We start from the raw sequence: 17,798 nt of genomic DNA, 5'->3' as shown, positions 1-17,798 counted from the left end.
AAGATTCGAAGGAGTGTGTTTTGGACTGCTGAGACCGGAGCAAGTCTCAGATCTTTGCTATGAGAACTTTATCAAACACACACACTCTGAACTTGAGGGGCAAGCAAACTTTATCTGACCTGCTCAGTCTCTGCACAGAACCTCCTCAGGGATTCTCACATTTTCTTGAAGGAGAAAAGTCAGGTTTTTGCCTTTAGCACTCCCTGCTGCCTGTGCAGCACCACTGCAGCGCACCTTCCACAGACCAAAACAACTTCATCAGGCTGAGCGGGAGCATAAAGCACAACTCAGGAGCAGGGTATTTCCCAGGCTGAATTTGAAGTGGTAAATTAGACTCTTGTTTTATGATACCTTCGGATCTTTCTTTGACAGTCAGTGAATCCTCTGAGAGATTGAAAAGTGCACACTAAAAACTTTCACTGAAAACCAAAAAAACTTTAAACCAACTGAACAAAAACTAACTGGAGATAAAATCATTTGTTGGAAGGAATTGTAAGTTTATGTTTAAGACTCTTTTACTCGTTTTAAAATGTATTAAGGCTCATGCTGTACAAAGGTGCAGGATAAACCCAAGTTAATTATTTCCATGAAACACAATGAGAAACACATGAACAAGCCATCAAGGTCATTTCATACAGACAGCTTCTCTGTGCAACGAATGGTTGGCCCATGTCTACATTGTACTTTTACCTTTGCAATCTTGTTGCCTTGACTTATTTCAAATGCTTTTTCTCTAGAATCTGTTCAACTGAAGCTCAAAGGTTTTTTCAGTCAACAAACATAATAGTTATTGAGACTGTCATGAAAAAATACACAGATCGAAGTTTTTATCAAATTCTGCTAAATAAACCAAACATCGATCCAAAAACATTCTGAAGTTATTTGATCTTTTTTGAGACATAATCATTTTTATGAAGAGAGTGCAAAGATACTTTGATAGTTTAGATAAACAATGCCTGAATGTATTTGTTCTTATGGTGATGTCATTTCTTGGGGTATCCTCAAATGGTTCATATCCCTAAAACGTTCACAACTTGAAGGTTAGATATTTAAGTTCAGTCAGAAATCTCACGTTTGTGATGGTTTGAAATGTTTGCTTGTGTTTAGCATCGAGGCTCAGAGCTCATCACTCCTTGCAGATTTATTTTACATGCAGAAATTTGAGAAGTGATGAGATCAAAGTCTGGGCTGAAAGTCTGAGCGCAGTACTGATAAATCTTGCAGCTTAAATAAACCACCACATTAGGAGGAAGTGTTTGTTGCTCCATTTTTGCAATGTTTTTTTTTATCAATGAATGTACAACATTGTTTTGCCAAACATTGACGTCTTAGCTTTCAGGTGCAAAAAGAATGAATTCTCGGGCTATTACGGTTTTTATCACAGACTGATTTAAACAGGATTATAAACTGATTTCTGAAGATTATTTTTTGGGCCGTGTTGCTTGTATTGATAGGAGAGCTGAGGACAGACAGGGAGTATGGGGAGAAGAGAGTGGGGGAGGACATGCAGCAAAGGCCGAGGGCAAGAGTCGGGGTGGGGGTGTTTGCTCTGACTGCCCCAGAACCTGATTTCTGACGGTTAAAAAATCCATATTTACCTTGATGTGAAAAGCTTGGATTCATAATCCAAAAATATGCCGTTGTACACGCAAGAGCACTGGCCAAATAAGGGATATAATAGTAGACATGGTCATATTTTAGGAGGTTTGTTTATCTGTTTGATCATTCAGCAGCTGACCTAATCTGTGAACCTCTGATTGGATCATTCTAATAGAACCTACGTATGTACAGTCAGTACGGGTATTAACGAGCAGCATTTATGGAGACAATAATTAGGTGTGGTTTGATGTGTGCTGTCCTCAGATGCACACTTACACACAGCTGACTCTTTAAAGATGAACACAATCGCTAAATATATATTTGTAATGTTGCTGCTGCAGCCTTTTTATTTTTACATACAGCAGCTATAAGCAAAGCTGCTCCGTGTCAGCCAGTTCAAATGTAAGTAGGTGTTTTAGTGCTGTACACCTGGATGTAAGGATGTATATTTTATGCAATAGACCTAAATGTCACAAGTTATAGCACATAATTTATATAACTTAGGATTTAAGCTGTTTTTGTCCTCTTATCCTAAAAGTAGCATTTTTAAACATTTTATACTCAAAGTTTTATTAAATAAGAAAGTTTCAAGTGTCTCAAAAACAGTTTCTGCAGAGCACATAAAAAGTTCTGCACTTCTTGAATCAGAATTTCAGATGAAACAGGAGTGAGATCCAAATGTAAAACACATAAACACAAGCCTCCTTTAAAGGCACATATAAAATTCTGCTCTGCATCTGTATTCTGCTCGCTTTGCAGTTTGAATGGCACGCGGCTTCTCTCCCTGCTGTGACTGGAAGTAGACCATCAGGTTCATGCCAGCGTGCGCAGATCGATGTGTTTTGAATTGTGAGCAAACAAACTTTTAATGCATGAATGGCTTATTATCAAGTTACATGCAGGCAGGTCCAGGCATAAAACTTCAAACCACAGGAGAAATCCACTGGAGGTGTGCTGCACTCCAACAAATCTGCTCCGAACAACTGCTACACATGTTTTTCTTAATGAACCAACAGTCTGTCCAACATAGCTAACTACCGTCATGCAGGAGGAACTCAGTATGTTGTTTTTATTTGGTTTTGTTCAGAGGCAAAGAGCTCAAACCAGATTATATGTAAAATATTGATCATAATTCAAATTAACTGTGCACCCTCATGAAGTTGTTCACTGCCAAAAATGTTTCAACAGATATTTTTATAGACCGGCACATATATTAACATTTCTTGAATCAGAATTTAAATTTTCTTTTTTGGGCAAAATGCCAGAAAACATCAAACTTTGACCCCCAGCCAAGGCCACGCCCCTTGATGAAAACTCAAGCTTTTAATATCTTTTAATATTCGATGTCTTGTCAATACACTGACTGAATTCGAAGAGGATCGGATGAAGTCCCTAGGAAAAGTTCGTCAAAGTATGGAACCTGTAAATATGCCGAAATAGGCCAAAAATGAACACAACATACAAAATGGCTGACTTCCTGTTTGTCTACATTTCCGCCCGATTTTGTTAAGGCATCAATGATTTACCATCGACTCTGAGTACTTAGTTCTTATTGATCTTATTGATCTCCAGTCGAGGCAGATGTCTGTTCAAAATGAGCCTGGTTCTGCTCGAGGTTTCTGCCTGTTAAAGGAAGTTTTTCTGCCACTACTGCCAAATGTTGTTAAGTACATTTATAGTGGATTCATGTTGGGTTTCTCTCTAAATAATATTAAAAAGAGTATGGTCTATAGCTGCTCTTTATGTAAAGTGTCTTGAGATCCACCTTTACCTCGGTAAACTTGTGAAGTCAGGACCATCAAATCACTATAGATTTATCGTTGCTTTAAGAGGCTTAGATCCATATTTATGTAATATTATTCATATTTTTATAATAATAATTAAACAAATGGAAAATGGTTGCAACCAAAAATATAACCACATCGGTTGTGCAACAGCTAGTGGCTGAAGTAGTTTATTCAGGATATTGAAGTCTAGAGGTGATGATGGCTCAAAGAAACACAAGAGATCAAATATAGTGTGTTACATATATGAAATGTCGCTCATTGTTTACCTGTCCGGCCTCAGCTTCACCTTTTCTGGTTCACTCTTACAGCTTAAGAGTTATTTTCAACCGATGCAGGAAGCCATTTTCAGCACCCCCCCCTAACTATTTGGCGCCCGAAAGCTGGTGGCCACAGTGAGAGTGACGCATTTAGCATCAAGAAAATCTGATTTTTATTTATTTATGTATTAGGCCTTTCATGCCTTTATTTGAGAGAGAGGTCAGTGGATAGTGTTGGAAACGGGGAAAGAGAGAGTGGACAGACGGTGGGGGTCAAACCCGGGGTTGCATGTGACGCATTATTGAACCGCTTAGTTAAACCAACACCCCAACAGTCAGATATTTTGCTCAGAAGTTGGTGGAGACCAATAACAGAGATAAAAGAGAGTGAAATTGGACTTAAGTTCACGTTTGCATGCACTGAAACACCTCTTTAGTGCCAACTTCCTGCCTTTGCACTGATCATTGCCATATAGTCAATTTTAATTCCTTGTATTTGTACACATAGGCCTACTTTGCCAATTGAAGTAATTCTAAATGATTGGACATAATTGGCTGATACATAATGGCAGCAAAAGATGATCATTTATAGCTTGGTTCCCAGCCCTCAGCCTTGGACAAGTCATGGAGAGATCCAGAATGAAAGGAACAATCAGGATATTTGTTTCATTTACATCCATTGTTTTTGTTGCTAGCTAGTGGCTAGCATTAACCATCTTACACTCAAACATGAGTGTGTGTTTCCTCACACAGAGTCTATATGTGAAGCTGCTGCTGTTATGTGTGTTGACGTTGATTGGCTAACAATGAGATTAACATTTAGAGTGGGTGGCGGTCGGTTCTGCCTGAGTGGCACAGTGTGCGTAACGTACTGTATTAAAACTGCACAGCAGGAATATGACAGCACATATTCCTATAATAATAATAATACAGTAGTTCTTCCACCAGCAGGCCACTAGCATGTAATCATTTCCTCTTCGGTCCAGTTGCTAACCTGCAGAGTATCAGCTTTCCTCTTCACTACGTCTTCCTCCGCTCTCCTGAACAGTCTGCATGGTAAACATGGCTGCTCTTTCTCTGCTGGCTGCTGCTTGTAAAAGGTTGTGTCTCCAGCGGTTATAAAGCAGAGCGGAAAAATATGAAATGTTGTTAATGATCAGCTAAAGACTTCAATAACTATAGATTAAACTGTGCTTTGAGAAGGATGATTTGAACTTTGACCTTAAAGCTAACTTTGACACAACTTACCCGGTCAATAGCCAGATGTGTCAACATTTAAAGAAAAAACATTTTGTCGCAATATTCAATATCTTTTCTATTTTGATTGACGATTTTCAGGCCCCAAAATACTTCTCTCTGTCTATGTTTGCCCAAAATGTATTTTTTAGAAAGAAAGTTGTTTGATCCTAAAACAACTTAAATCAGAGTCTTATCAAACTGTTTTACAGTCAGAGTCGAGATTCTGATCTGCCTTTAAAGAAGAAAATAAACATCCCTCATGGAGTTTTCTTCCACTAGAGTTCACAGACAATTAACATTAATGCCTTCCTGACTTGTGATAGTTTGCTATTGTTGTGAGGGCGGCGGCTGCTCTGGCGATCAGGACAGCACGTGTCCGTGATGAAGCTTTAGCCAGATTATAGCACCATCGTCTGGGTAAAACGCGCACCGTACCTCTCTCTGCGTTTTATACTGGTATGTTGGTCACACAGGTACGACCCACTTTTTAGACGAAAAATAAAAAGTGCGTTTATACACCGAATTTTACGGTACTCAGAAAAATGGTATCACAATATGCATAAGCTACAGTAAAAATATACAAATATACAAATAAAAATTAAAACATTAAAGCTTAAAAATGGAAATAATTCAACTGACGAAATATTTTCTTAATGTTTCTACATTTTCTTTTGGATGTTTTGTCGGTTTATTTAGCAAAATCTGATAAAAATACAAGCTGGATTTTAGTTTTTATTCATGGCACAATTTCAATACTATTGCTGATGATTAAGGTGTGTTGACTTACATAAGCTTGCATCTTACATTGTACAGATTCTAGTTTTATGACGCATTTGAAATTAATAAAATTTGTAGGCACCCAATTGAAGACTTATTTCTACTGCAGAGTTCAAAAGGGTCAAAATTTAAATGAAGTTGTTTAGACGTCGCCTCAGATTTAGATATTTTGTCGTAAATATTTGTGTGTACATTTTGTCCTGATGGACATGAAGAGTCTCTAAAATAAGCCTCATTCTGACTTTTGGGGTTAACAACATAGTTGGGTAAATATGGAATATTGTCGCTGTAGTGGACAATGCTGAGCTGACATGCTATACGCAATGTGTAGTAAATGGCCAATATTACCTGAAATATCTCTGACGTGTGTGTGTGTGTGAGACGCAGAGAGGGAGAACGGAGGTGAGAGAGTGAGTAAGAGCCGGGAGCAGAGTGGAGGAGGCTCAGGCTTGTGGAGGCAGCTCGGCTGATTTGCGGCTTCATTCCAGCGCGTGGGCCCTTTCAGGCTCCGCTGCCTGTAACAGGTTGACGTGATAAACTCTGTAGTCGAGCCAGTCAGATGTGGCACGGCGGAGGCGCCCTCCTCCTCGCTCCTCTCCCCTTGGCCTGGTGTCTCATTGTGGCGCTGTGGGGCTCCTGTGTGCTGGCATTACACTTTCACACGGCAGTAATTGATTTCTTTAATTTGCTTCAAGAGAAACTGTTGTCAGCCAAGCAGGCAGCCATTTTTCAGGGCCACTTTAATTAAATGCCAGGTCTTTAGGTGTGATATGAAATTCGTTTGGCTCCTCTGATCTTCTACTCCTCAGACAATTCATTAACATTTTCCTTCTCTGCCTTTATGCTTTACACAAAGCTTCAAAAAGGAGCTCATCAGTGACATTTCGGTTCCTGCGCTATATACATTCAATCATTTATTTAAGTGCATTCAAACTAGAGATTAAGTGCAGTGTGGCTGTTTCACTTGAGATAATACAGAGTCTGTCGAGCCGCAGTCGGCCGAGGAATTCAAGAGAATAATAAAAAAGCAGGCCTCAGTTGGGTGTCTTTTATTGGAGGCTCTGTTATATCTTGTGGAAGAATTGACTGCAGTGAATGTCAGAATTATCCTTTAAGAAAGGAGGAGACGTAGACCTGAATCTTTGGGCTCGAAATGACAACTGGGGCTGGAAGGTCTCCAGTAGATCGCTTCAGCCTGCAGCAGTGAAACAGGCTGTAATGGCTGCAACATAATCCTTGAAGGGTCAAAGTGCGTCCACTTAAGTTCTTGTTGTTTCCACTGACAGGCTCAGATTGTTCTTCTAAGTGTGTGACAACATGACAGAAAGGATCCCTACAGAGATAGACCTTTGTGTTACAGAGGAAGATGATTGTTTTAACCACACACAGACGTTACATCGCTCTCTGCAAACACACCAGACTCCATTCATAAAAACATTGATTTTACTGCTGACCAATTGAGGGAGTGGTAGTGCAGCAACTCCTGCGTTTGTGTGGGCCTCACATTTTTGGGGGTTTAAATGGTGCAAAAAGTTTTAAAATTTCTGGCAGCGGTGAAACGGGAAAAGTGCGTCCACTAAAGGAGCTTCTCCAGGCTCAGATTGTGATTTAAATCAGAATCAGGGTTTATTGCCAAGTAGGTTTACTCATACAAGGAAAGAAGCACGTCTTCTGTCATGCAACAAAAAATATACAACAAACAATAAAAATAATCAATAATATGATATAAAATATTTACAAAACTGTCTAAAAACATGACAGAAAGGATCCCTACAGAGACAGACTTTTTCGTTCAAGAAGGAAGGTGATTTTTTTAACCAGAGACCGACGTTGCATCGCACTCCGCAAATCCACCAGACTCCATTGAAAAAAACAGTGATTTTACCTGGCACAAACGCAGGAGTTGCTGCTCTACCAATGCCTCAATTGGTCAGCTTGTTTGTGGTGTCGTGTTGTGTTTAGTCAAAGCTTACACATCAACACACCAAAGTCACACAGCTTTACAAAAAAAACTAAGCATTTAGGCAGTGGAAGGACCAGCATCTCCCATATTCTACCAGTAAAATCTACTGTTTTTCCAATGGAGTCTGGTGTGCTTACAGAGTCCGATGTAACATCAGTTTCTGTTTAGAAAAATCAAGAAAATGTGAGGCTCCCCTTTAAATCTTCCTCACTTTGTTTTTTAGCGGCTCCATCAGTCCATGTCGGTGGTGAACATCCTGCTGCCCTGTCACAACGATCAGAAGTGTCATTAGCCCTATAATCTGACTGGAATTATAGGTTCAGCAGTGTCACATCACTTTAACATCTCACATGTAATACCTGATGGAATAACACAGGCAGGTGTATCTTTAGTCCAAAGCAGCAGAACCATTTATTTCAGCCATAATAGCAGGGCAGCAGGCACACCTCCCTAATAATATCCTGATGCCTCCCCACTCGCTGTGACTCAGAGATCTTCTGAAAGGCCCCTCTCCACTCATCCTCACAGAGTGGCCTTCCTCTCATGGAGATGAACAGCAGCTGCCTCCTCCTGCCTCCCACCATACGTCAACACATCAGCACCACTCTGCCTGCCTGCTGCTGCTGCTGCCTTCAAACACCGAAAAAATATGAGGCCTCGCTAAACCCGAAAAAATAAACCTGCTGCAGTTCACATTACAATGGCTGATGTGTATTGACAGGTATATTTTTGCTGGAGGATGCCTCAGTTAAAGCCAGACTGAGCTAGCAGAGCAGGATTTTGTGTCCTAGTTGTGGGATTGAGAGGAAAAATGAGGGAATGTGTGGAGAGTCGGGGGCGGACATGTGTGGTTTTTACTGAAACAACTCTGATTGACACCATGTTTGACACAGATATTCCTGGTCTCCAGAGGATGGATCTTAATGACTTTAAACACTCCAACATGTCAGAGTTTCACTCATCAAATTAAAAACAACAGAAGGAGTCGGGATTGTTACAGACAATCATGGTTCCCAGAAGTGGGTATACTCTTAATTCATGCCCTGTTTTTTAGCAGCCCATTCAGCAAAGGATAGACGCCCCGTTATATAAACAGCGACATGTAAGACTACTCTATTTAGTTTACCCAAAAATGGGCCAGTAGTATTTGCCACTGTACCGGCATCTTTAGCTGTGGGCTAAGATTAGCGTAGATTCGCGAGGACATTTGCAATTGATAAAGGAAATCTTTGTTTGAATAGCTCGCTGCATCTTACCTGGCTGTTCATAAACGTTACATAGCGTATTCTAACGGCGAATAGTTTAAAAGTGAACTCACAAAATTACTGTTAGGCAATAATTCTTTTCCCAGGTATCCCCCGCCCTACTCTGCCTCTGATTGGCTCATCAGTCCTGCATAATGAGTACTGGCCAATGAGAGGCAGCGAAGGGTGGGTCATGCATGCCACCATCCTATGAAAGATAATTGTGCAGTTTGGCTCGCATACATGAATGCTGCGCATCAGAGGGGATTGAGAAGTGGGTATACGGCGTACCCACATATACCCTGCACTACACCATTGAGCCCGCCCCTGGAAGTCCGGCTGATGTGGCTGCGTCTCACTCTGCTGCTGAATTTCAATAAATATTAATTATAATTGAGAGTTGTTTTCCATACATATTTCTGTGTTTGAAAGCATGATCGATGTGGCAACGGATACCTCAAGGCTGGACTTGAATCAGTTTAATTACTGTGTGCAGAGGTGTTTATTTTGTAGCTGTAGAGGTCTGTTTGTTAGCAGAGAGGAAACGTCTGCGTCACACTTTTAAGAAGTCACATAACCAAGAAAACAACTAGTCTGCTGTGGGGACATAAAGTAAAATAAACACATCATTAAATATTTATTTCACATAGCATAAATACTGACATGTATAAATGTTGAAGTTAAATCCACACCACGGATCTGCGAGCCGCCCCTGCATAAATAACTCCAAGCACTGGAGGTGAAAAAAAGCTAATAAACATGTCGACTTTAAAGAAGCTGTCCACACAAACATGTTAGTTTGTGACAAACTGAAGAATCACGCCGCGTGCGATGTCGGGGCTTTGTCCCAAATGAATAAAAGAAAGGGTTTTCATCTGGAAATGGAGCGGGAGGCGTTGTAAATGGGACATTAAAAGGAATCCCACATCAATTTCCCACACCAAATGCTGCATAACAGGAGCCATTTTGACAAAGTAGCCGTGTGATTATTTTTTATTTCCATTTGAAAGCAATTAGCTGAAAGGTCCTTCCCTTGAGTTCTGTGGCAGAATGTGTGGAATGACTCAGGATAATTGCTGTGAAATGAACAGAGTGCCAAGTTGAGAGAAGCACGAAAAACCACAAGGGTTCCCTCTCTATGGAAACGCCCTCTGCCTTTGTCAGTGCACCAGGAAATTAGGCAGCAAGTGATAACTGGGCTTGAATGAGTAACAAATGCAGGGGGGCGAGTGATATTTACTCCATTTCAAGCCATTACAGAAATTGAGTGTTTCCCCACGTCTCACGCTGTGCCTACTGAGCGCTGGATACAGGAGGAGGAGGGTCATTAAACATGGCAGCCGCCAGCGACGTGCTGCAGAACGCGCGCTTGAACAACACGGCGCTCGCACACCACCGATGGGCAGGACAGATATAATGAAGCCCGGCGCTGTCAGAGCATGGCACCGACTGATGATACTGATGCCTGAGAGGAGGACAAGGTGTGAGACGAGAGACGGGGCTGAGACGGAGTTTGCAGCTCGTCGCCTGTCTTTGCCAAAAGCTGCCTCCTCGGCTGCTGCCCTAATTGCTGCCTTGCTTGGAGGCAGCGCTCCCTCGGTGTGCCTCTCATGCCCCCCTTAATTACGTCAGCCGAAGAGGAACGTGATTGTTATTGTCATTACTCTCGTTAGTAATTAAGCAGCTATTGACTCCGTCCCTACATCAGCCTGTTTGATTAGGCCCGAGGTCTGCACATATGGATCGGGGCTCTCTCGCCATGTTGCAGCCGGAGAACGCCGCAACGCCATCTCTTGTCGGGGATACATGCCGAAGAAGAAGAGGAGGATGGAGAAGAAGAAGGAAGAACTTAACTTCCTTTTTCTGTCAATGAAGCAGACAATCACGATGGAGCACATTTACCTTTCAGACTACATCATTCTTGTTGACAGTGGAGCTGGAGGACACGGGAATCAACCAACGCCGGGATGTCAAGAATGTGCTGAATGGATGCTAAGGTGGAGGCGGTGCGGTTTTGACTTGGCAGTGATGGAAAGAAATATAATAATGTAGCAGCAGAGCCCTGAAAAAGAGAAGAAAATCAATGTTTTGTGACTTATCCTGCTCTTAAGTCTCTCAAGGAAAAGTTTCAAATTAAGAAAAGATACTTGAAACCCTTCCAGCGCAAAGTGAAAGTTGATTCTTGACCTCTGAGGCGGTTTTATTTTCTGAAGGTTCGTTTAAAGCTTTTGTGGTCTGAGCGCCATAAGAAGGAAACCTTGAGTTAACAGCAGTAATGTCCACAGAAGCGGTTTCCATAGAGCCTTTTTTATTCACCGACTCAGTCTGAATTTAACACATTGGTTTATTTTGCATTTTAAGGCGGTATTTGGACTTTCCCAGGACAGTCACCTGGATGTAAAACAAATTTCCACTCGGAGACAATGAAGTTATGTTCACGTTGAAGTTCTTTTTTTTAGTCGTAGGTACACGTCGTGCCTACAACAAAAAAACACTTTCAGTGCCAGCCAGAAATATTGCATTACGTGGTGGTGGTGATCACAGCTCATCAAAGAGACGACAGTTTGTGTCAAGAAGAAGAAAAAGTCTATCTTCACATGTAATCTCAGCCCAAACCGTGAAGTACTCAGGTGTGTAAACCTAAAAAAAGTGGTTGCAGTTCGGTTAGGTGTAGGTCAGTGACTGTATGTAAAGATGGCCGATGCGTCTCCTCCTCCTCTCGTACTAAAAAGAAGCCTAACCCCCCCCTGAGTGGGCGCTGCCATCTTGCTCATCTGTATCCAGAGTGTGTGCAGTAAAGATCGTCCGCCCCTTCCTCTACCCGACACACACCTTTACCTTGGCGTGTCGGAGCCCTCAGGTGTCCTTGGCGTGTTGGAGCCCTCAGGTGTCCTTGGCGTGTTGGAGCCCTCAGGTGTCCTTGGCGTGTTGGAGCCCTCAGGTGGGCTCAGTCTGCAGCAGAACAGCTTCTTGTGTCGGTCTGAAGCAGATATTCACGCTGATGGAAAGTTCAATGACTGTAGTGTTAGTGTTAGTTACGTCTCCTCTCGCCGTTCCTCCTCTACTCTGCTACTCGGGAACAGAACGCTGCAGGAGCCCCATTTGTCAACAGAGCTGTCAATCATGAGGCCACACCCCCTTTTTATAGCATCAAGTAACTAATTAAAATTAACTAGTCAGAAAAATGAACACTTGGACATAAATCAGCATGATAAGAACTAACTATGAAGACAGAAACCATGTTTGACGTGTATTTTGATTTTATAGTTTGACTCATGTCCCATCTGTTAACATGGAGGAGGCGGGGCTTTTTGAGCTATACTGCAGCCAGTCAGCAGGGGGCGATAGAGAGGGTTTGGCCTCTCTTTATGGGAGCTGTCATGTCGGCCATCTTTTTTAAAACAACAAAACATGCCTCCAATGTTATTACTTGATTCAAGTATTTTAGTCCACGTACACGTTTGTGCGACCGGGTTGAAAAGGTTCCTCGTTGACTCGGCACGCTTTCATCCACAGGAGGAATAAAGGCTCAGTAACCTATAAAGATAATGGTGCGATAAGTAGACGTCAAGGGTCAAATTTCAGTCATCAAGAGCCGGCAGCTGCTCCTGATACAAATTGCATTAAGGCCTATTTGGTGTGGGTGGGGTCCCATTGCCTGGCACTGGGTCCTGGGTTGGTGTGTCAGTACGTATCCCCATCAGCTCTGATCACGTACTGGTCGTAATGATCGCAGTGGAATAAAATGTGTTTTCACAGGTGAGACTGAGAGTGTGAAACGTGAAGTGCCGGAGAAAATTGCTGCTCTTTTTGACCGCGGCTGCTCGTTAATTGGTCGGAGCATCGTGCAGCTGCCAGTGTTGGTGTTCTTTCTCTTCGTCTGTTCAGGTCCACCGCTTTTTGGATCTGGTGAAATTATCTTTCCTGCACGTCTGTTTCAGTCTGAAATGGTGGAGGAGGGCTGAATTTGTTTGTGCGCTCACAGACGACTCGGCGCTGACACGTTTTTAAACTTTAAATGAGATTTTCTTTGTAAACGATTTAGAGAAAGTGACATAAGTTCTGTTGGTTCGTGTAAACACAGAAGTCACTGCAGTGACAACTTATCACCAAAGGTGTCACCAAAATCAAAGGCGCTCAGATCCTGCTGGTTGCCGTTTAAAGCCTCAGGGATCCCCTGCCTTTGGGGAAGTGGCAGAGAGGGATGAGAATAATAGTCTGAGTATAGAAGAGGGAGTTCAATAATCGTGCAGGAGTGACAAGGACCCAAAAGCAATTCCTGACTGAGCACTAATCCCCACTTTTTTCATGGGACGCACAGAGAGCGAGATAAGCCTGGAGGTTAATGCAGAGGCGTCTCTGCTCTGTCCTCGACGGTGACAGCCCCCTGACAGGCGGACCCCAGCAGCACGCCTTGTTTATGCTAATGCAGGTGGCCCGGGCCAGCTCCCACACTGAGCGCGCAGATAGAGACGTCAGAGGCTCGTCAGAGTGGCACTCTTACCTCTCTCCAGGCCGCCCAGGATCTCTGCGCTTGCATGTGTGGGATTGGCCGTGGAGGAAAACCCGGGGTGAGGGAGATGAGCTAGGTGAGGCCTCCCTCCCCTCTCATCATCTGTGGACGCTTCATCTCCTTCTTCACACTTCGTTTGAACCATTATGACATCTCGGAGAGAGAAAGAGAGAGAGGAAGCTGCTTCTGATGCACGCAGCTCTTATACGGACTGTTCCTGTTTTATGGGGCGGACCCTGACAGTTACAATCTGAATATCTACGCGCTGCCAGTGTTTCCTTCATGTTCGATGCACGCTTTGTGTTAATAAAACAGGCCATGTCTTTTTTGATATTAAACCACATTGTGAGCTTTAACTGTAACTATATTGGGGAATTTTGGGGGGCTGTCGAATGTGCACCAATTTGCCACGGATTGACCGTGCACAGTTACACAGGAGGCTTCTTCCTTAAACCCTTTAACCTCCTGCTCAACCATTTGGTACAGCACATTTTAAGTCACTACATCTTAATGGAAAATGTGTTAAACTTAACTCAACCTGATTGAGCCATCTCTACTATTCGGTGGAGATATGCTATGCTGAAAAAATCCACCAGATTGTGCAGTGTCTGAAAGTGGTGGTTCCTTTTCAGTCTGCCGCCTACCAGGATGTGAGCAGCCAAAAACGTAGGTCCGACATGTGTACTCGGTCTGGCTACATTTTCGACGGTAAGCATATTTTCTCGACGTATTATGGTTTCAGAGGTCTAACTGAACAGAATCAAGTTACTTTATACGTCAAAAATAAGTTTAATAAGGGTCAAACAATTTTTTATTATAAACATGCTCAACCAAACGGTTGATTTAGTGCTTTATGGTAAAGGTAATGATACAAAGGTAATGTAAATAAAATTGACTCCTGCCATGAAATAAAAACCTTTTGAATAATCATATTTTTCAATATGACACAATTAATGTTAGTTCATTACATATATGTTAAAATAAATTCATTAATACGATTTTTTAACTGTTTAAAAACATCCTCTACCAAACGGTTGATTTGTCATTGTCAGGTAAAGGTAGCAATAAAATAGAAAAAATTCCAGTTTTTAGTAGATAAAAAATGTATGAATATTCACTCTTGTTATTACCATGTCAGTAACACTATTCCATTACATATTTGAATTTAAAAAATCCATCATTAAAATGTTTTACCATTTCTAAAATGTTTGGAAAGTACATAAGGTAAATCTCTAGACTAAATACATGGGAATAATACTCATACTGGTAAAACTATTAATTCTATGGTAACAAACTGAAACATTTTGATATATGTGAACATATTACTACTGTTACAAGATAACATGTTTTAAGGAGTTTGAGATGCACAGATCAAGAATATATCCGAAGAGGGGAAGGTACCATCGGCGTGACTGGGCTGGGGTCTTGTACAGGTGTAACAGCATGTCAGAAAGGTCACTGCCGCCCATATGCTGATTGTAGGCAGGAATGAGTGAGCTCATGTGGATTAAAGTAGAAAAAGTGGATCTAATGCCCAATGCATTCAGAAATGCAATGTTCTGTGTTCGAATGAAAACCTGCAATGTCTTGTAGCATACCATGAGATGCAAAGTGGATTTAATGCCCCCAAAAACATCTGTGATGCTTATTTCTTCAAAAAAGTCAGCATGTGACTTGTTCTACCTATTTCAGTATTGTATACATTTTCATACTTTTACCACAGAGCTTCATGTCAACCGTTTGGTGGAGGACAAAATCTCAAGAATTGTGGGGTCTGTTAAAAAAACAAACATTGATTGTTGTTGTTATTGTCCAAATGCATAAAAAATAATTGCAAAACATTTTTCCATTGCTGTTTTCTTTGTGAGGATGTTAAAGGGTTAAACTCAGCTCTGAGTTTGTTTCACATCATTTTGAATGTGATATGTTGGATTTCTGGAGCATTTTGAAGACGCCGCTAATGTCTCTGTCAACGTGCAAAGGCCCGGGGGTTTTGAAGAGACAGTAGTTGTAAACTTTGTCAGCAGATCTTCCTCCAACGATCAGACACCTCACTTCCTGGTGTCCGCCCTGCGACCGCTCTGCACACGTGCCATCTTCCGTTGTCTCCTTGTTTATCCGTTTGCTTCTCTGAGGTATCGTCCTCATCATCTGCCTTGTCTCTCACTGATGAATGGTTGCGCCTCGGTGACCTGCCCCGCCCCCCCTCCTCTTGTTTGTGTCAGTGTGATGTAGGGCTGACCCGTGGAGGGGGGGAGCAAGGTGGGGACATTGAGACAGATGAAGGGTCAGGGATGTGTGCTGAGAAGCTTCTCCTTTGGGTCTCCTTCACCCCTGCGTGCTCGACCCGCGCCAGCCTTTCATTCTAATCTGATGATAATGATATTTGCTCAGGACGACCTCTGCTTGCACAGTGTAATTACCCACCCAGCTTTCTATGATCTCAGCTATTGGAAATCGATGGGCCATAAGAGGGCCCCATCAGAGCTTATTATTATCACTGCTCGCTTTTCGTTACAGCGCGATCAGATTTAATATGTTGTCCACTTTTTTACTGCATGTTTTCCCCCCTTTTTTTACGAAGACCGCTGCGAGTGTTGTTAAGTCAATGCCGTGGGGGGGGTTCCTTTGAATATGCACTCATCGTAATTCTTTAAAAACATTTGATGCTTCGCTCATTTTAGCCTGCAAAGATAGAATCCCAATCACAGACAATCAAAGTTTTAATAATCTACTCAAACGCTCCCTAAACTCTCCGGCGAGTGCAACCAAAGCAGCCTCTGAGTGTTTTTTGTCTCCTTAATAGCACCTTTGGCTTCGCAGCACTCAGCAGCTCCATGCTTATCCATGTATTTGTGAGTGGATGCCTATTTAAATGGGTTAGGTGAATCTGCTCTGGATGACTCCCTCCATTAGCTACTCATCCAGGGTTAAGTACCCTCTGGAACAGACGGCACCGGCCATCAGGTGACCCTGCCTCTGCAAAGCCGTGATTGAGACACTTCAGTCGAAGGCCTCGCTGCCGTGACCTTCCCAAAGCTTCCTGCAAATAGACCTTTCTTGTAGCGCCAAGGGGATGCGTGTGGTCCACTGATCTGGACATTATTGCCACCGCTCCGGCCTTTTGAAAGCCGAACTTGTTATTCGGAGAGTAAAGCAGTGTCTTTGCGGTGACCTTCGCGCTTGTTATTGTCAGCCTTGTCAAAGAGATAAGAGGATCACAGGTGAGATTTCATCATTGAGGGTAAACGAGGCCAGAGTTAAGACTTTTTGGACTGAGCCTGGCGATACAATTAAACAGCGACAATGCCGGCCTTGAAGGAGGTGTTCTTTATTTATTTTGCTTGGTTCAGGTCGTCGCTTGAGTTGTACGTCTTACTCCCACAGCTTCTATGAGCGGCAATTTCCTTTTATTGACCCCAGTAAAGTGCCTGGCTCTGTAAACGTCAGGGGACTGTCATGTTTTTTATGAGCTAAAGGAACCTAATAACACAGCAATCAGCATTTATTTGAAGACGGCACTTTTGTGGGTTCACGGATTTCGACCATTGTGGGTCCTCACAAAGGAATTCAATGCCAAACACGTCCCCAAATGCACAGGGGATCTTCTGACCTCGGGATAACAGCGATCGTATCTTAAGGTCGCGGAGTCTCGAGGAGGTCGCAAGGTGGATTTTGATGAAACAAACATTCTAGATACAAATATGAAAAGGATTAAAGCGGGGGCAGAGAGGTCAAAGGACGGAGGAAAGAGGATTGTGGGTGGTCGCTGGCGTTCAGGGATTGGTGGTGAAAATGTATTTTTAGCCCAGGACAGAAAAGGTGACAAAGGAGGAGAGGTGGAAGTGATCGATATGTTTGTGCAAAAGGCAGAGGACTGCTGAGACACAACAGTGGAAGTCATGAGTGAAGCGGTCCCTCAAGGGGACGGCAGGCTCGGTCAGTGTGGAGACACAACGAATGAGGGAATGCTTGCAGAGATATGGCTGATGAGCAGGGGGAGTGCTGGGGGTGTGGGGGTGCTACTAAGTGACAGGAAATATTTGTTATGAACAAACTGTAGGCCATCTGAACACAAGAGGAAAGTCCAGACCTCCAGTAATACGGCTGAGAAAAGACGACATGCAAAGAGATGTTGGCAGGAGGAGCTGAAGCTGGTCCAGTTCTATTCTGAGAGGAATCAGAATGAAGATTTCGCTTTAATATGTCCTACTCCCAAAAGTGATCCGAAGTAAACATGTTACTACAGATCTTTGCCAAACTTATATGGCTGTAAAAGTGCTTCAGCTAAACTTAATTTACTGCTAGTTGATCAAAAATACACGGTTAAATTATCATCGGACTAAAACTATTGTTTGTTTGTCTGATTCTCTTCCACCAATCTGTCTTTTCTAAACTGGACATCGTGAAATTTCCTCC

The sequence above is a fragment of the Semicossyphus pulcher genome, unplaced genomic scaffold (assembly GCF_022749685.1).
Source record: "Semicossyphus pulcher isolate SPU_LCO1_2020_fin unplaced genomic scaffold, fSemPul1.0.p SCAF_25, whole genome shotgun sequence".
Classification (NCBI taxonomy): domain Eukaryota; kingdom Metazoa; phylum Chordata; class Actinopteri; order Labriformes; family Labridae; genus Semicossyphus; species Semicossyphus pulcher.
This window is presented reverse-complemented; position numbering follows the sequence as displayed.